We start from the raw sequence: 19,201 nt of genomic DNA, 5'->3' as shown, positions 1-19,201 counted from the left end.
TTGCATTCTTGCCATTGGTCGAGTGCACATCTAGATATGCAAGTCCAGGCTCCGACTACTTGACCACATTCTCATGAATATTCAATGATCTGACTAACATATTCAAACCTACTTTAATAATAATACCTCTTCTGGTAGTTTCTTCTGAAAGATTTGATTATGTCCACTTTAACTATATTTGTTTTATTGAGAAAAATACAATATCTATGACAAATTTGTTCAAGAGTTTTATTTACTGGTTTCAATTAACGCCATGAACTTTGTTACACATGTACAGAAAGACTACCATGGTGGAATGCTAATTTTGCACTCTGGTTTCACTGCATTCGCATAAATCTTTCGCCTTTTACTAAAGATTTCCGTGCAGAGGAACAACTTAATGAGTCTATAGACTAATTTTTTACTGCCCATTCGGAAGATTGGGCTAACAAACATAAAAGATAGAAGATGTATATGAGTTACATTAGACTAAATATTGAGCTATTGTGGAGACCACCAATAACGGGTTGAAAGCCCAGTTATTAGAGTGCCGGTGCGTTAATCCGGAGCTCGTTGGTTCAAATCCCACAGGAGTTACTTTTCTTTGTTTAACCCAATGGGTCGTATGAATAAAATGTAGTATTTACTGACAAGTACTAGCAAAAAGTAAAAGCATAAACTTCCAAGTAGAAGCATTCAGTAAAAGCATCTTCTAAATTCCGTATGAATAAACCTATTCTTTTACTGCAAAGTATTCACTTAATGCTTTGGAGTAAATACTTCTGATATACCATGGCTGAATGGCTCTCAACAAAAGGTTTCCTTTGTATTACAACTCCCATTCACGTCTACGTACGCACTCACACACACAGCCAAAGCAGCATTTGATTTAATAGAAACATAGAAATCTTCAAGTCAGCCATGAGGTTTTTATTCTGACAACATTTTGATGAAGACGACTCATCTGGACACACAGAATAAAAACGTTTTTGTTAAGCTTTTGAAACTTGGAGTGGAGCATGACAGCGCTGTATAGAGAAGATGAGAGCTTGATATGAGCATAGCTATTTAAATTAAATTTAAAAGTTTTAATAATTACACGAACAACATTCTATTGAAATGCATTTAATTGTTTAAAAAATTACTTCTTCTGATTTTATGAACAATAAGCCTTAATGATCGAGGCATTCATTTCTGAGTTGAAAAAATTCTTTATATCTTTTTAAAAAGCTTACTGTAATGATACAAAACGGTTTTTTTTACAAACGGTTTTATTTTATCCTCAGCATATATAAACAAGTTTGATTAAAAGTAGTTTGAGTTTGTGTGTATTGTTTCTGTTGTGAAACACTGTGTATGTGTCTATTTAATATTTCAGTGATGTCTTTCCTTTGGACTAAAACGTTTATCCTGTGAGGAACATTCATAAACACTGTCATTTCTTCGGACGAGCCTTTTACTTCTGTGCCCAAGGTAGCTCTGGAGCTACCTTGAAAAATCACTAGTATTTACTTGCATTTTGTAGTATATTCTCCGTTTTATTCATATGGAAGTAAGTAAGTGCTAAAATTAAAAGAATTTACTTTTTGGTAAAAGTAGATACTTTTAGCATTTTAGTAAATACTTTTAAGTAACAGTTTTTACTTCCTTTTATTCATATGGATGGTAGTAAATACTTGAAATTTAAGTAAAAGTAAGTACTACTTTTTATTCATTACGACCCAATATTCTAAAAATCTACCCTGTCGGTTACCTGGCTGCCGCTTCCAAGGTTGTATCGCAAACATTTGTTTGCGTAGCCAAGGTATTTCCTATAATCAGTTAATTAAGTTTGCATCGGGGGGCATGGTTTTGTCCTTATACCGATGTGTGTTAAGCACTGCATACTCAGTACTTTCCCTAGTTCTGTGAATACAAATCACACAGATGGGATTCGAACCTTGTATTCTTGCCCTTGTTCAAGGACCCCCTGAAGGCACATCTAGAGATTGAAATAAGTCCAGGCTCCGACTACCTGACCACATTCTCATGAATATTCAATAATCTCGCTAATAACCTACTTTTAATAATAACTTATTTTGATAGTTTCTTCTATATTATTTGATATAATTCCAGTTAAAAATCATTTCTAGGTTGAGAAAAATACAACCATTGCAATAGACTAAAATTTAAATAAATGTATGATTTTTTTCCCCCAGAGTTTTGTTTACTGATTTCAATTAACGCCATGAAGTTTATTACACATGTACACATACACTACCACGGTGAAACACTTCTTCAGTATGACCTTGGTTTCACTGCGTTCGCGAAGATCTTTCCCCTTTAGATGTTTGTGCATGCAGTGGAACAATTCAAACAACCTTAATAAATACTAATTTTTCCCTGCCCAGTCGAAAGACGGGGCAAATGAAAAAAACAAAAGATAGAATATGTAATGTAATACAAGTTTAATTGAGCTATTGTATGGAGGCCACCGATATAGAGCTATATAGCTCAGTTGGTGAGCGCCGATGACGTTAATCCGGAGGTCGTTGGTTCAAATCCCGCTTGAGAATTAAACGTTTACCCAGTCGGTTTCCCTTGTGGTTTATGACTTGATATAATAAAAGGGTAATTTCCCCTGAAGACGATCCATTGGCTGCCTCTTCCAAGTTTGTATCGCAAACATTTTTTTTGTGCTAAGTCAATGTGTTTTCTACTAAGCAGTTAATTAAGTTTGTACTTGGGGATTAAGAATAAAAAGTTTGGTTTTACTCTCACACCGTTGTGCATTAGCACTGTATACTAGCCTACTTTCCAACGTTCTGTAAAAGAAAAACTGATGAGTAGCTCACTCGGGATGGATTCTTACCAACGACCCCTGTAACCCATAAATCAGTGTCTTACCAACTAGACCACCGAGATTGCCCGGTACAGCTAGAGGAAATTCAAATCCGATGTTTTAGCAGCGGGTACCGCAATGATTTGATAAACGTTAATCGAGGAGATAAAACAACATAATAATTCGGTTTTACCCTAACACGGTTTGTATTAAGCATTGTATACTCAGTATTTTACCGAGTTCTATGAAAATTAAAAACACAGGCTTGTAACTCGGGTACATGGGATTCGAATTTTGTTTTCCTGCCATTGCTAAAGCGCACATCTTGACCACATTCTCATGAATATTCAATTTTCTCGCTAATATATTGAAACCTACTTTAATTATCACCCTTTTGATAGTTTCTTCTAGTCTAATCGATATAATTCCACTTTGAGTATATTTTTTGACTGAGAAAAATACAACCTTTGCAATAGATTAAAACTTGTAAACATGTATGAGTAACTTGTTCCAGAGTTCTGTTTGCCTGTTTCCTTTAACGCCATGAAGTTTATAACACATGTAAAGAAAGACTACCATGGTGAAATACTCAACAAGCACTCGGGTTTCACTGCAGTCGCATAAATCTTTCGCCTTTTACTAAAGATTTCCGTGCAGAGGAACAAATTAATGAGTCTATAGACTAATTTTTCGCTGCCCTGTCGAAATACTGGGCTAGTAAACAAATAAAAGATAGAACATGAACTAAAAAAACGCTTCAATTTTCAGCTTTGTTTTTGGAGATAGCCAATGTTGGTCTGTATAGCTGAGTTGGTGAGCGCCGATACGTTAATCCGGAGGTCGTTGGATAAAATCCCGCTGGAGTAAATTTTCTCTGTTCAGCCGATTTAAAAACAAATTACCCAGTCGGTTTCCCTTGTGGTTTGTTATTTGATATTTGAAAAAAGAGTCAGGTATTTTTGGAGCAGTTATAAATAAATTTCTATCGGAGGATAAAGAATAACAAGTTTGGTTTAACCGTTACACCGATGTGTGTAAAGCACTGTGTACTTCGTATTTTCCCAAGTGCTGTAAAAAAAAAAAGCCGGGTAATGTACTCGGGTTGGATTCTAACCCACGACCTTTGTAACTCTTAAGCATTGTCTCACCATATAGACCACCGAGATTGACCGGTACAGCTAGCTAGAGGCAATTCAAATCCGAAGTGTTAGCAGCGGGTACCGCACTTTTTGATAAATGTTAAATTTGCATCGGGGATAAAAAAAAAATGTATAATTTGGTTTTACCCGTTTTCGATTTGTATTATAAGCACTGTGTACTCAGTACTTTTCCGAGTTCCTTAGGGGGAAACAAAGACAGGAATATTACACGGTTGGGATTCGAACCAACTACCTTTGCAATATAGAGAGGCAGTTTGAATCTTATGTTTTAGCAGCGGGTACCGCAACGATTAAAAAGACGTTAAATTTGCATCGGGGGAAAAGGAATCTAAATTTTGGTCCAGGCTCCGACTACTTGACCACATTCTCATGAATATTCAATATTCTCGGTAATATATTCACACCTACTTTAATAATAACTCTTTTGATAGTTTCTTCTAATCTAATTGATATAATTCCGCTTTAAACAACTTGTTTGATTGAGAAAAAACAACCCTCGTAATAGACTGAAATTTATATACATGGTTGAATAATTATTCGTTCAATAGTTTTGTTTACTGACTTCAATTAACGCCATGAAGTTTATAACACATGTAAAGAAAGACTACCATGGTGAAATACTTAACCTGCACTCTGGTTTCACTGCATTCGCATAAATCTTTCGCCTTTTACTAAAGATTTCCGTGCAGAGGAACAACTTAATGAGTCTATAGATTAATTTTTTACTGCCCAGTCGAAAGATTGGGCTAATAAATAACTAAAAGATAGAGCATGTATGTAAATAATACTTAAACATTGAGCTATTGTGTGGAGACCACCAATAACGGGTTGTAAACTCAGCTGGTAGAGTGCCGGTCGTTAATCCGGAGGTCGTTGGTTCATATCCCGCAGAATTAACTTTTCATCGTCAACCCAATTTCTTAAAACCTGCTCAGTCCGTTTCACTTGTGGCCTATTACCTGATGTTTGAAATAAAAAGTCACTTCCCCATAGACGATCCCTTGGCTGCCGCTTCCTAGGCTGTATCGGCAACACTATTGCTGAGCCAAAGTATTTTCTAAGCCGTTAATTAAATTTGTATCGGGGAATACATAATAAAAAGTTTGCTTTTACCCTTACACCGATGTGTGTTGGCACTGTATACTTAGTACTTTCCCAAGTTCTGTAAAAAAAAACACCCAACCAAACAAACAAACAGAGTAATCTACTCGGGTGAGATTCCCCGACGACATTCTTATCAACTAGACCACCGAGATTGACCGGTACAGCTGAGGTAATTCAAATCCGATGTTTTAGCAGCGGGTACCGCAATGGTTTGATAAACGCTATTATTTGCATCAGGGATACAAAATTTATCATTTTGGTTGAACTCTTACACCGATTTGTATTATAAGCACTGCATACTCAGTATTTTATACCGAGTTCTGTGAAAATTAAAAACACAGGCTTCCATTACTCGGGTGCACGCGGGATTCGAAACTTGTATTCTTGCCATTGGTCGAGTGCACATCTAGATATGCAAGTCCAGGCTCCGACTACTTGACCACATTCTCATGAATATTCAATGATCTGACTAACATATTCAAACCTACTTTAATAATAATACCTCTTCTGGTAGTTTCTTCTAAAAGATTTGATTATGTCCACTTTAATTATATTATTTAATTGAGAAAAATACAATATCTATGACAAATTTGTTCCAGAGTTTTATTTACTGGTTTCAATTAACACCATGAAGTCTGTTACACATGTAACGAAAGACTACCATGGTGGAATGCTTATTCTGCACTCGGGTTTCACTGCATTCTCATAAATCTTTCGCCTTTTACTAAAGATTTCCGTGCAGAGGAACAACTTAAGACTGGGTTGCTCTAAAAATCAAAGAAGTGGTGGCAGACTTTCAAAAATGGATTTAGTTTAAACTTTGCACAAGTGAAGGCCATCAACCAAAATGTAAAAATAAAGGGTAAGTTTTGCATTTACACCTTCGTTGCCATGGCAACGGTCTAAAGTAGAAAATTACCATATTTTACCTAAGTTAGCTCTTTTCATGAGTAAAAATTAGCCAAAGTTGAGGGCTCCACTGTGTAAAAACCAAATAGTGGACCTACCTCTCAGCTGGATATGATAAATATGCATCCTTAATCTTTCCAAAAATGCGTTTGACAAAAGTACAGTTAATTGTGAATGGAAGATTCCATTATTTCCAAAAGGGGTGTTTTGAGGAAAAGTCAATTTGGGAAATACAGGGGGTTGCTAAAATTGTCAGAAGTCCCAAAGTGGCATATTTAGGAAAGTTTTGCTTCCAGGCATGAAAGATAAGATACTGGTCTGTAAGAATTTCAAAAAAAAAGTTTTGGTATTTTTTGTACTGGGGAGCAGTGCTGCCATAAACTTCGTCCTTTTTTGGAAAAAAATGTGTTTATTTTCAAATTGTATAATAAAACAATATGAATTTTTGTTTTAATGGATTTTGTTTACTCTTTGCACATGTTAATTCCTTCAACCAAAGTGTAAAAAGAAAGCATAGTTTGTGCATTGCACTTTGGTTGCCATGACAACGATTAAAAATAAGAAAATTGCCATATTTCACCTAATTTAGCTATTTTCTGAAAATTACCCAAAGTTGAAGGCTTCACTTAGTAAAGACCAAATATATTACCTGCCTTCAACTGAATATGGTAAATATACATCCTTGGTCTTTCCAAAAGTGCACCTGACACAGGTACAGTCAATTGTAAATTGATTTAAAGATACTGGTCTGTAGGAATTTCAAAAAACTGTTTTGGTATTTGTTAAACTGGCGAACAGTGTTGGCAGAAGCTTCATGTTTTTTGGCGATTGTATAGTTTTAAAGTTGTAAAATAATGCTCTTTTTATGACTTTCTACATGCTTAACAATGATGAAGACTGACAAAATATCAGGACAAAATATAAAAGCATCTTATGACAACATAACTCCCAGTTGTATAAAACAGGCATCACATAATTAAAAAAGAAAGTTTTTGTATTTTTTGAACTGTGGAACAGTGTTGCCAGAGAACTTCATGCCTTTAAAAAAAAGGGTGTATTTTGCAAATTTCATAATCATATGAAAAAAATAATGCTCTCTTATTACTTTTTACACGCTGAACAATGATGTTGATTGAAAAAAAAACAGGCACACAATAGAGCAAAGCAACTTACAAGTATAAAAATATAACTCTCAATTGTATAAACATGCATCACAAAGAGATTCTGTGGTAAGTTTGTGGTCATTTACGTTTGGCTATAGCAGCTATACAATCTTAAACAAAATGTTAAATTTTCTTGACAAAATGGACGTTCACAGCTCTTCGTTTGAACATCAAAAATGTCTAACACGTCCTTAACACTGCACAGAGGCATCACATAATCAGTGACTGCGTGTACAATTAATGGTTAAGTAAATCAATTAATTTCCAAGTTCCCTAATGGAACAAAGCTGGATAACACTATTACCAGCCGAATTAGCGTGGGGTGAGTCTTCGAACTATACATTGTTTTACCCTTACACGGTTTGTATTAAGCATTGTATATACTCAGTATTTTACCGAGTTCTGTGAAAATTAAAAACACAGGCTTGTAACTCGGGTACATGGGATTCGAATTTTGTTTTCCTGCCATTGCTAAAGCGCACATCTTGACCACATTCTCATGAATATTCAATTTTCTCGCTAATAAATTCAAACCAACTTTAATTATCACCCTTTTGATAGTTTCTTCTAGTCTAATCGATATAATTCCACTTTTAGTATATATTTTGATTGAGAAAAATACAACCTTTGCAATAGATTAAAATTTGTAAACATGTATGAATAACTTGTTCCAGAGTTCTGTTTGCCGATTTCCTTTAACGCCATGAAGTTTATAACACATGTAAAGAAAGACTACCATGGTGAATTACAGAATCTGCACTCTGGTTTCACTGCAGTCGCATAAATCTTTCGCCTTTTACTAAAGATTTCCGTGCAGAGGAACAACTTAATGAGTCTATAGACTAATTTTTTACTGCCCAGTCGAAAGATTGGGCTAATGAATAAATGAAAGGTAGAAGATGTATATGAGTTACTTTAGACTAAACATTGAGCTATTGTGTGGAGACCACTAACAACGGGTTGATAGCCCAGTTATTAGAGTAACGGTGCGTTAATCCGGAGCTCGTTGGTTCAAATCCCACAGGAGTTACTTTTCTTTGTTTAACCCAATATTCTAAAAAACTTGGTTACTTGGCTGCCGCTTCCAAGGTTGTATCGCAAACATTTGTTTGCGTAGCCAAGCCAAAGTATTTTCTAAGCAGTTAATTAAGTTTGCATCGGGGGATAAAGAATATCAATTTTGGTTTTGTCCTTATACCAATGTGTGTTAAGCACTGCATACTCAGTACTTTCCCTAGTTCTGTGTATACAAATCACACAGATGGGATTCGAACCTTGTATTCTTGCCCTTGTTCAAGGACCCCCTGAGGGCACATCTAGAGATTGAAATAAGTCCAGGCTCCGACTACTTGCACCACCTTCTCATGAATATTCAATAATCTCGCTAATATTAAAACCTACTTTTAATAATAACTTATTTTGATAGTTTCTTCTAGTCTATTTGATATAATTCCAATTTAAAATTATTTATAGATTGAGAAAAATACAACCATTGCAATAGACTAAAATTTAAATAAACGCATGATTTTTTCCCCCAGCGTTTTGTTTACTGATTTCGTTTAACGCCATGAAGTTTATAACACATGTACACAAAGATTACCACGGTGAAACACTTCTTCTGTATGACCTTAGTTTCACTGCATTCACAAAAATCTTTCCCCTTAAATTAAAGATATTTGTGCATACAGTGGAACAACTCAAATAACCTTAATAAATACTAATTTTTCTCCCTGCCCAGTCGAAAGATTGGGCAAATGAGTAATTAAAAGATAGAATATGTAATGTAATACAAATTTAATTGAGCTATTGTATGGAGGCCACCGATATAAGCCCTTTTCACACTACAGAGCCATTTCCCGGGAAATAAACTCCCAGGAAAATCCCGGAAGTTTTTAACCCCACCGCCACCCCAGCAACCGTTCTCACTATCCCAATTTAGTAACTCCCGGGAGTACTATTTCCCAGGAATATGCACGGTCGTTTCACACTTACGATCAAACCCCAGGAAATGTGGTAAACAGGTCAGCCCATGCGGAAGTTACAATGTTTGTGGACGGAAGTCCGTTCCCACAATGCCACGCGGCCGGCTGCAAAATCCTTGCCACATGCGACCCAAAATGGCTGCACTTTAATTGTGTATTTGCATGTTGTTATACCAATTTATTGTGTGATTACGGTGGAGAAGAAGTCTTGCAGTTCGGGGAAGACGTCGCTGGCGTCTTGTCAGGAGAAGACGATTGCTGTGACAGTGTTTTAAAGACATGCGGAATAACAATCAGATGGAATTTGTCGTGCGATTGACGGGTTTCATGGCACTTGCTGGAAGTATTTATTGGTCAAAGGTCAATCTGGTCTACCATGAAGAGCGGCCAATGGTGGGAGCAAGTTGCTATTAGAAAAAGCGAAAGGGAGCTTTCCATCTGCGACAGCTTTTTTTTCTTTTGAGAACTGTAATTGAATGGACTTTTGTGTCCGTGTTTTACCCAGAGGTTTTGTGTTGGCGTTCACCTCAATTTTTACCTGTTCACACTATAGTTATTTCCCGGGAAATTCCCGGGAACTTTTGGTTGATCTGTTCACACTACAAAAATACTCCCGGGAATTTCCCGGGAAATGACGTTTTCCCAGGAAATAATTAACCCTGCTCAGGGGCAGGGTTAAGGGCATCAACCCTGGGGTAAGGCCTAGAAATTTTCTGAATGGCATTTTCGAAGGATTGCATAATAATGTCCACGATGTTAGGGCCAAGATAGTTAAAGGTTTTATAGAAAAAAATACCGCATAGTCGATTTTGCACAATCTGACAATAGCAGTAGAAAGAAAAAGAAGCATTCTTCCCTTCCAACATCAACAGTGCTGTTTTCCCATCGTGCAAAGAGAGAACACGGAATAGGCTTTAGCCCTATATTGGCTAGCATTTTTTCATGGCTTCATAGAGACTTTTAAATGTATGTTTCTTCAAAAAAAAATGTTTTTGCAGGAGAACACTTATGCAATAGAAAATATTTAGGCCTTGAAAAACAAAACTATTATCATACCGACCTATAGTCTTTTTTCCCAAGGTTTTCAGTTTTTATCTGCAATGGGCAGGGGTCCGTTAATATCCAGCTTCACGCAGGCAGAAAACTTTCCCGTTTCTTGTAGGCCTATATGCCCATCTAGCTGTTTTTGGACTGCATCGTCGGCCAAAAATGCAACTAGTTTCAAAATTTCATCATCACTCCATCGGTCACTTCTACCCATCGTGCTAAGTCAATGTGTTTTCTACTAAGCAGTTAATTAAGTTTGTACTTGGGGATTAAGAATAAAAAGTTTGGTTTTACTCTCACACCGTTGTGCATTAGCACTGTATACTAGCCTACTTTCCAACGTTCTGTAAAAGAAAAACTGATGAGTAGCTCACTCGGGGTGGATTCTTACCAACGACCCCCTGTAACCCCTAAATCAGTGTTTTACCAACTAGACCACCGAGATTGCCCGGTACAGCTAGAGGAAATTCAAATCCGATGTTTTAGCAGCGGGTACCGCAATGATTTGATAAACGTTAATCGAGGAGATAAAACAACATATAATAATTCGGTTTTACCCATACACGGTTTGTATTAAGCATCGTATACTCAGTATTTTACCGAGTTCTATGAAAATTAAAAACACAGGCTTGTAACTCGGGTACATGGGATTCGAATTTTGTTTTCCTGCCATTGCTAAAGCGCAAATCTTGACCACATTCTCATGAATATTCAATTTTCTCGCTAATATATTCAAACCTACTTTAATTATCACCCTTTTGATAGTTTCTTCTAGTCTAATCGATATAATTTTACTTTTAGTATAATTTTTGATTGAGAAAAATACAACCTTTGCAATAGATTAAAATTTGTAAACATGTATGAATAACTTGTTCCAGAGTTCTGTTTGCCGATTTCCTTTAACGCCATGAAGTTTATAACACATGTAAAGAAAGACTACCATGGTGAAATATTTAATCTGCACTCTGGTTTCACTGCAGTCGCATAAATCTTTCGCCTTTTACTAAAGATTTCCGTGCAGAGGAACAACTTAATGAGTCTATAGACTAATTTTTTCGCTGCCCTGTCGAAAGACTGGGCTAGTAAATAAATAAAAGATAGAACATGAACTAAAATAACGCTTCAATATTCAGCTTTGTTTTTGGAGATGGCCAATGAAGGTCTGTATAGCTGAGTTGGTAGAGCGCCGATACGTTAATCCGGAGGTCGTTGGTTAAAATCCCGCTGGAGTAAATTTTCTCTGTTCAGCCGATTTAAAAACAAATTCCCCAGTCGGTTTCCCTTATAGTTTGTTATTTGATATTTGAAAAAAAGAGTCAGGTATTTTTGGAGCAGTTATAAAAAAATTTCTATCGGAGGATAAAGAATAAAGAGTTTGGTTAACCGTTACACCGATGTGTGTAAAGCACTGTGTACTTCGTATTTTCCCAAGTGCTGTAAAAAAAAAGCCGGGTAATGTACTCGGGTTGGATTCTAACCCACGACCTTTGTAACTCTTAAGCATTGTCTCACCATATAGACCACCGAGATTGACCGGTACAGCTAGCTAGAGGCAATTCAAATCCGAAGTGTTAGCAGCGGGTACCGCACTTTTTGATAAATGTTAAATTTGCATCGGGGATAAAAAAAAATGTATAATTTGGTTTTACCCGTTTTCGATTTGTATTATAAGCACTGTGTACTCAGTACTTTTCCGAGTTCCTTAGGGGGGAAAACAAAGACAGGAATAATACACGGTTGGGATTCGAACCAACTACCTTTGCAATATAGAGAGGCAGTTTGAATCTTATGTTTTAGCAGCGGGTACCGCAACGATTAAAAAGACGTAAATTTTGCATCGGGGGAAAAGGAATCTAAATTTTGGTCCAGGCTCCGACTACTTGACCACATTCTCATGAATATTCAATATTCTCGGTAATATATTCACACCTACTTTAATAATAACTCTTTTGATAGTTTCTTCTAATCTAATTGATATAATTCCGCTTTAAACAACTTGTTTGATTGAGAAAAAACAACCCTCGTAATAGACTGAAATTTATATACATGGTTGAATAATTATTCGTTCAATAGTTTTGTTTACTGACTTCAATTAACGCCATGAAGTTTATAACACATGTAAAGACAGACTACCATGGTGAAATACTGAACCTGCACTCTGGTTTCACTGCATTCGCTTAAATCTTTCGCCTTTTACTAAAGATTTCCGTGCAGAGGAACAACTTAACGAGTCTATAGACTAAGTTTTTACTGCCCAGTCGAAAGGTTGGGCTAATAAATAAATAAAAGATAGAGCATGTATGTAAATTTAAACATTGAGCTATTGTGTGGAGACCACCAATAACGGGTTGTAAACTCAGCTGGTAGAGTGCCGGTCGTTAATCCGGAGGTCGTTGGTTCATATCCCGCAGAATTAACTTTTCATCGTCAACCCAATTTTTTAAAACCTGCTCAGTCCGTTTCATTTGTGGCTTTATATTACCTGATGTTTGAAATAAAAAAATCACTTCACCACAGACGATCCCTTGTCTGCCGCTTCCTAGGCTGTATCGGCAACACTATTGCTAAGCCAAAGTATTTTCTAAGCCGTTAATTAAATTTGTATCGGGGAATACATAATAAAAAGTTTGCTTTTACCCTTACACCGATGTGTGTTGGCACTGTATACTTAGTACTTTCCCAAGTTCTGTTAAACAAAAAGACCAACCAAACAAACAAACAAACAAACAGAGTAATCTACTCGGGTGAGATTCCCCGACGACATTCTTACCAACTAGACCACCGAGATTGACCGGTACAGCTATAGAGGCAATTCAAATCCGATGTTTTAGCAGCGGGTACCGCAATGATTTGATAAACGCTATTATTTGGATCGGGGATGCAAAATTTATCATTTTGGTTGAACTCTTACACCGATTTGTATTATAAGCACTGCATACTCAGTATTTTACCGAGTTCTGTGAAAATTAAAAACACAGGCTTCCATTACTCGGGCGCACGCGGGACTCGAAACTTGCATTCTTGCCATTGGTCGAGTGCACATCTTGATATGCAAGTCCAGGCTCCGACTACTTGACCACATTCTCATGAATATTCAATGATCTGACTAACATATTCAAACCTACTAATAATAATACCTCTTCTGGTAGTTTTTTCTAAAAGATTTGATTATGTCCACTTTAATTATATTTTTTTATTGAGAAAAATACAATATCTATGACAAATTTGTTCCAGAGTTTTATTTACTGGTTTCAATTAACGCCATGAACTTTGTTACACATGTAACGAAAGACTACCATGGTGGAATGCTTATTCTGCACTCTGGTTTCACTGCATTCGCATAAATCTTTCGCCTTTTACTAAAGATTTCCGTGCAGAGGAACAACTTAAGATTGGGCTAATAAACAAATAAAAGATAGAAGATGTATATGAGTTACATAAGACTAAACATTGAGCTATTGTGTGGAGACCACTAATAACGGGTTGGTAGCCCAGTTATTAGAGTGACGGTGCGTTAATCCGAAGCTCGTTGGTTCAAATCCCACAGGAGTTACTTTTCTTTGTTTAACCCAATATTCTAAAAAAAACTTGGTTACTTGACTGCCGCTTTCAAAGTTGTATCGCAAACATTTGTTTGCGTAGCCAAGCCAAGGTATTTTCTAAGCAGTTAATTAAGTTTGCATCGGGGGATAAAGAATATCAATTTTTGTTTTGTCCTTATACCGATGTGTGTTAAGCACTGCATACTCAGTACTTTCCCTAGTTCTGTGAATACAAATCACACAGATGGGATTCGAACCTTGTATTCTTGCCCTTGTTCAAGGACCCCCTGAAGGCACATCTAGAGATTGAAATAAGTCCAGGCTCCGACTAACTGCACCACCTTCTCATGAATATTCAATAATCTCGCTAATATTAAAACCTACTTTTAATAATAACTTATTTTGATAGTTTCTTCTATATTATTTGATATAATTCCAGTTAAAAATCATTTCTAGGTTGAGAAAAATACAACCATTGCAATAGACTAAAATTTAAATAAATGTATGATTTTTTTTCCCCCAGAGTTTTGTTTACTGATTTCAATTAACGCCATGAAGTTTATTACACATGTACACAAAGATTACCACGGTGAAACACTTCTTCTGTATGACCTTGGTTTCACTGCATTCGCAAAGATCTTTCCCCTTAAATTAAAGATGTTTGTGCATACAGTGGAACAACTCAAACACCCTTAATAAATACTAATTTTTCCCTGCCCAGTCGAAAGATTGGGCAAATGAGTAATTAAAAGATAGCATATGTAATGTAATACAAATTTAATTGAGCTATTGTATGGAGGCCACCGATATAGAGTTGTATAGCTCAGTTGGTGAGCGCCGATACGTTAATCCGGAGGTCGTTGGTTCAAATCCTGCGGGAGTATTAAAAGTTTACCCAGTCGGTTTCCCTTGTGGTTTATGACTTGATATAATAAAAGGGTAATTTCCCCTGAAGACGATCCATTGGCTGCCGCTTCCAAGTTTGTATCGCAAACATTTTTGTTTTGCTAAGTCAAGGTGTTTTCTACTAAGCAGTTAATTAAATTTGTATTTGGGGATTAAGAATAAAAAGTTTGGTTTTACTCTCACACCGTTGTGCATTAGCACTGTATACTAGCCTACTTTCCAACGTTCTGTAAAAGAAAAACTGATGAGTAGCTCACTCGGGATGGATTCTAACCAACTAACCATGTAACCCCTAAAGCAGTGTCTTACCAACTAGACCACCGAGATTGCCCGGTACAGCTAGAGGCAATTCAAATCCGATGTTATAGCAGCGGGTACCGCAATGGTTTGATAAACGCTATTATTTGCATCGGGGATACAAAATTTATCATTTTGGTTGAACTCTTAAACCGATTTGTATTATAAGCACTGCATACTCAGTATTTTAAACCGAGTTCTGTGAAAATTAAAAACACAGGCTTCCATTACTCGGGTGCACGCGGGATTCGAAACTTGTCTTCTTGCCATTGGTCGAGTGCACAACTATAGATATGCAAGTCCAGGCTCCGACTACTTGACCACATTCTCATGAATATTCAATGATCTGACTAACATATTCAAACCTACTTAAATAATAATACCTCTTCTGGTTGTTTCTTCTAAAAGATTTGATTATGTCCACTTTAATTATATTATTTAATTGAGAAAAATACAATATCTATGACAAATTTGTTCCAGAGTTTTATTTACTGGTTTCAATTAACGCCATGAACTTTGTTACACATGTAACGAAAGACTACCATGGTGGAATGCTTATTCTGCACTCGGGTTTCACTGCATTCTCATAAATCTTTCGCCTTTTACTAAAGATTTCCGTGCAGAGGAACAACTTAAGACTGGGTTGCTCTAAAAAACAAAGAAGTGGTGGCAGACTTTCAAAAATGGATTTCGTTTAAACTTTGCACAAGTGAAGGCCATCAACCAAAATGTAAAAATAAGGGGTAAGTTTTGCATTTACACCTTCGTTGCCATGACAACGGTCAAAAGTAGAAAATTACCATATTTCACCTAATTTAGCTCTTTTCATGAGTAAAAATTACCCAAAGTTGAGGGCTCCACTGTGTAAAAACCAAATAGTGGACCTACCTCTCAGCTGAATATGATAAATATGCATCCTTAATCTTTCCAACAATACGTTTGACAAAAGTACAGTTAATTGTGAATGGAAGATTCCATTATTTCCAAAAGGGTGTTTTGAGGAAAAGTCAATTTGGGAAATACAGGGGGTTGCTAAAATTGTCAGAAGTCCCAAAGTGGCATATTTAGGAAAGTTTTGCTTCCAGGCATGAAAGATAAGATACTGGTCTGTAAGAATTTCAAAAAAAAGTTTTGGTATTTTTTGAACTGGGGAGCAGTGCTGCCATAAACTTCGTCCTTTTTTGGAATAAAATGTGTTTATTTTCAAATTGTATAATAAAAAAAATATGAATTTTTGTTTTAATGGATTTTGTTTACTCTTTGCACATGTTAATTCCTTCAACCAAAGTGTAAAAAGAAAGCATAGTTTGTGCATTGCACTTTGGTTGTCATGACAACGGTTAAAAATAAGAAAATTGCCATATTTCACCTAATTTAGCTATTTTCTGAAAATTACCCAAAGTTGAAGGCTTCACTTAAGACCAAATATATTACCTGCCTTCAACTGAATATGGTAAATATACATCCTTGGTCTTTCCAAAAGTGCACCTGACACAGGTACAGTCAATTGTAAATGGAATAATCCATTATTTCAAAAAGGGATGTTTTGAACAAAGTTCAATTTGGGAAATAGAGGGGGTTGATAAGTTTGTCAGAAGTCCGAAAGTGGCATATTTAGGAAAGTTGGGCTACCAGGCTTGAAAGATTTAAAGATACTTGTCTGTAGGAATTTCAAAAAACTGTTTTGGTATTTGTTGAACTGGGGAACAGTGTTGGCAAAAGCTTCATGCTTTTTGGCGATTGTATAGTTTTAAAGTTGTAAAATAATGCTCTTTTTATGACTTTCTACATGCTTAACAATGATGAAGACTGACAAAATATCAGTACAAAATATAAAAGCATCTTATGACAACATAAGTCCCAGTTGTATAAAACAGGCATCACATAATTAAAAAAGAAAGTTTTTGTATTTTTTGAACTGTGGAACAGTGTTGCCAGAGAACTTCATGCCTTTAAAAAAAGGGTGTATTTTGCAAATTTCATAATCATATGAAAAAAATAATGCTCTCTTATTACTTTTTACACGCTGAACAATGATGTTGATTGAAAAAAAACAGGCACACAATAGAGCAAAGCAACTTACAAGTATAAAAATATAACTCTCAATTGTATAAACATGCATCACAAAGAGATTCTGTGGTATGTTTGTGGTCATTTACGTTTGGCTATAGCAGCTATACAATCTTGAACAAAATGTTCAATTTTCTTGACAAAATGGACGTTCACAGCTCTTCGTTTGAACATCAAAAATGTCTAACGCGTCCTTAACACTGCACAGAGGCATCACATAATCAGTGACTGCGTGTACAATTAATGGTTAAGTAAATCAATTAATTTCCAAGTTCCCTAATGGAACATAGCCGGATAACACTATTACCAGCCGAATTAGCTTGGGGTGAGTCTTCGAACTATACATTGTTTTACCCTTACACGGTTTATATTAAGCATTGTATATACTCAGTATTTTACCGAGTTCTGTGAAAATTAAAAACACAAGCTTGTAACTCGGGTACAAGGGATTCGAATTTTGTTTTCCTGCCATTGCTAAAGCGCACATCTTGACCACATTCTCATGAATATTCAATTTTCTCGCTAATATGTTGAAACCTACTTTAATTATCACCCTTTTGATAGTTTCTTCTAGTCTAATCGATATAATTCCACTTTTAGTATATTTTTTGATTGAGAAAAATACAACCTTTGCAATAGATTAAAATCTGTAAACATGTATGAATAACTTGTTCCAGAGTTCTGTTTGCCGATTTCCTTTAACGCCATGAAGTTTATAACACATGTAAAGAAAGACTACCATGGTGAAATACTTAATCTGCACTCTGGTTTCACTGCATTCGCATAAATCTTTCGCCTTTTACTAAAGATTTCCGTGCAGAGGAACAACTTAATGAGTCTATAGACTAATTTTTTACTGCCCAGTCGAAAGGTTGGGCTAATAAATAAATAAAAGATAGAACATGTATGTAAATAATATTTAAACATTGAGCTATTGTGTGGAGACCACCAATAACGGGTTGTAAACTCAGCTGGTAGAGTGCCGGTCGTTAATCCGGAGGTCGTTGGTTCATATCCCGCAGAATTAACTTTTCATCGTCAACCCAATTTCTTAAAACCTGCTCAGTCCGTTTCACTTGTGGCTTATTACCTGATGTTTGAAATAAAAAAATCACTTCACCACAGACGATCCCTTGGCTGCCGCTTCCTAGGCTGTATCGGCAACACTATTGCTAAGCCAAAGTATTTTCTAAGCCGTTAATTAAATTTGTATCGGGGAATACATAATAAAAAGTTTGCTTTTACCCTTACACCGATGTGTGTTGGCACTGTATACTTAGTACTTTCCCAAGTTCTGTAAAAAAAACACCCAACCAAACAAACAAACAAACAGAGTAATCTACTCGGGTGAGATTCCCCGACGACATTCTTACCAACTAGACCACCGAGATTGACCGGTACAGCTAGAGGCAATTCAAATCCGATGTTTTAGCAGCGGGTATCGCAATGATTTGATAAACGCTATATTTGCATCGGGGATACAAAATTTATCATTTTGGTTGAACTCTTAAACCGATTTGTATTATAAGCACTGCATACTCAGTATTTTATACCGAGTTCTGTGAAAATTAAAAACACAGGCTTCCATTACTCGGGTGCACGCGGGATTCGAAACTTGTCTTCTTGCCATTGGTCGAGTGCACAACTATAGATATGCAAGTCCAGGCTCCGACTACTTGACCACATTCTCATGAATATTCAATGATCTGACTAACATATTCAAACCTACTAATAATAATACCTCTTCTGGTAGTTTCTTCTAAAAGATTTGATTATGTCCACTTTAATTATATTTTTTTATTGAGAAAAATACAATATCTATGACAAATTTGTTCCAGAGTTTTATTTACTGGTTTCAATTAACGCCATGAACTTTGTTACACATGTAACGAAAGACTACCATGGTAGAATGCTTATTCTGCACTCTGGTTTCACTGCATTCGCATAAATCTTTCGCCTTTTACTAAAGATTTCCGTGCAGAGGAACAAATTAATGAGTCTATAGACTAATTTTTACTGCCCATTCGGAAGATTGGGCTTATGAACAAATAAAAGGTAGAAGATGTATATGAGTTACATTAGACTAAACATTGAGCTATTGTGTGGAGACCACTAATAACGGGTTGATAGCCCAGTTATTAGAGTGACGGTGCGTTAATCCGGAGCTCGTTGGTTCAAATCCCACAGGAGTTACTTTTCTTTGTTTAACCCAATATTCTAA

General features: G+C 36.1%; 8 non-coding genes and 3 pseudogenes across 8 annotated transcripts; all 11 read left to right on the top strand.

Moving 5' to 3' along the window:
* Window positions 1-306: 306 nt before the first annotated feature.
* Window positions 307-426, top strand: LOC139940188 (U5 spliceosomal RNA). Its single transcript, XR_011786406.1, has one exon. It is a non-coding gene; the product is annotated as a U5 spliceosomal RNA (small nuclear RNA).
* Window positions 427-3,396: 2,970 nt separating this feature from the next.
* On the top strand, window positions 3,397-3,516 carry LOC139940193 (U5 spliceosomal RNA). Its single transcript, XR_011786411.1, has one exon. It is a non-coding gene; the product is annotated as a U5 spliceosomal RNA (small nuclear RNA).
* A 1,072-nt stretch (window positions 3,517-4,588) lies between these two features.
* LOC139940180 (U5 spliceosomal RNA) lies at window positions 4,589-4,708 on the top strand. The gene has a single exon (XR_011786398.1). It is a non-coding gene; the product is annotated as a U5 spliceosomal RNA (small nuclear RNA).
* A 1,037-nt stretch (window positions 4,709-5,745) lies between these two features.
* Window positions 5,746-5,840, top strand: LOC139940170 (U5 spliceosomal RNA; annotated as a pseudogene).
* A 2,052-nt stretch (window positions 5,841-7,892) lies between these two features.
* LOC139940190 (U5 spliceosomal RNA) lies at window positions 7,893-8,012 on the top strand. The gene has a single exon (XR_011786408.1). It is a non-coding gene; the product is annotated as a U5 spliceosomal RNA (small nuclear RNA).
* Window positions 8,013-11,125: 3,113 nt separating this feature from the next.
* On the top strand, window positions 11,126-11,246 carry LOC139940202 (U5 spliceosomal RNA). Its single transcript, XR_011786419.1, has one exon. It is a non-coding gene; the product is annotated as a U5 spliceosomal RNA (small nuclear RNA).
* A 1,072-nt stretch (window positions 11,247-12,318) lies between these two features.
* Window positions 12,319-12,438, top strand: LOC139940209 (U5 spliceosomal RNA). The gene has a single exon (XR_011786426.1). It is a non-coding gene; the product is annotated as a U5 spliceosomal RNA (small nuclear RNA).
* A 1,043-nt stretch (window positions 12,439-13,481) lies between these two features.
* Window positions 13,482-13,606, top strand: LOC139940217 (U5 spliceosomal RNA; annotated as a pseudogene).
* A 1,866-nt stretch (window positions 13,607-15,472) lies between these two features.
* On the top strand, window positions 15,473-15,566 carry LOC139940173 (U5 spliceosomal RNA; annotated as a pseudogene).
* A 2,173-nt stretch (window positions 15,567-17,739) lies between these two features.
* Window positions 17,740-17,859, top strand: LOC139940182 (U5 spliceosomal RNA). Its single transcript, XR_011786400.1, has one exon. It is a non-coding gene; the product is annotated as a U5 spliceosomal RNA (small nuclear RNA).
* A 1,041-nt stretch (window positions 17,860-18,900) lies between these two features.
* LOC139940194 (U5 spliceosomal RNA) lies at window positions 18,901-19,018 on the top strand. Its single transcript, XR_011786412.1, has one exon. It is a non-coding gene; the product is annotated as a U5 spliceosomal RNA (small nuclear RNA).
* The last annotated feature ends 183 nt before the right edge of the window (window positions 19,019-19,201 follow it).

This window comes from Asterias amurensis, chromosome 7 (genome assembly GCF_032118995.1).
Source record: "Asterias amurensis chromosome 7, ASM3211899v1".
In the NCBI taxonomy this organism is placed as follows: Eukaryota; Metazoa; Echinodermata; class Asteroidea; order Forcipulatida; family Asteriidae; genus Asterias; species Asterias amurensis.
This window is presented reverse-complemented; position numbering and strand designations above follow the sequence as displayed.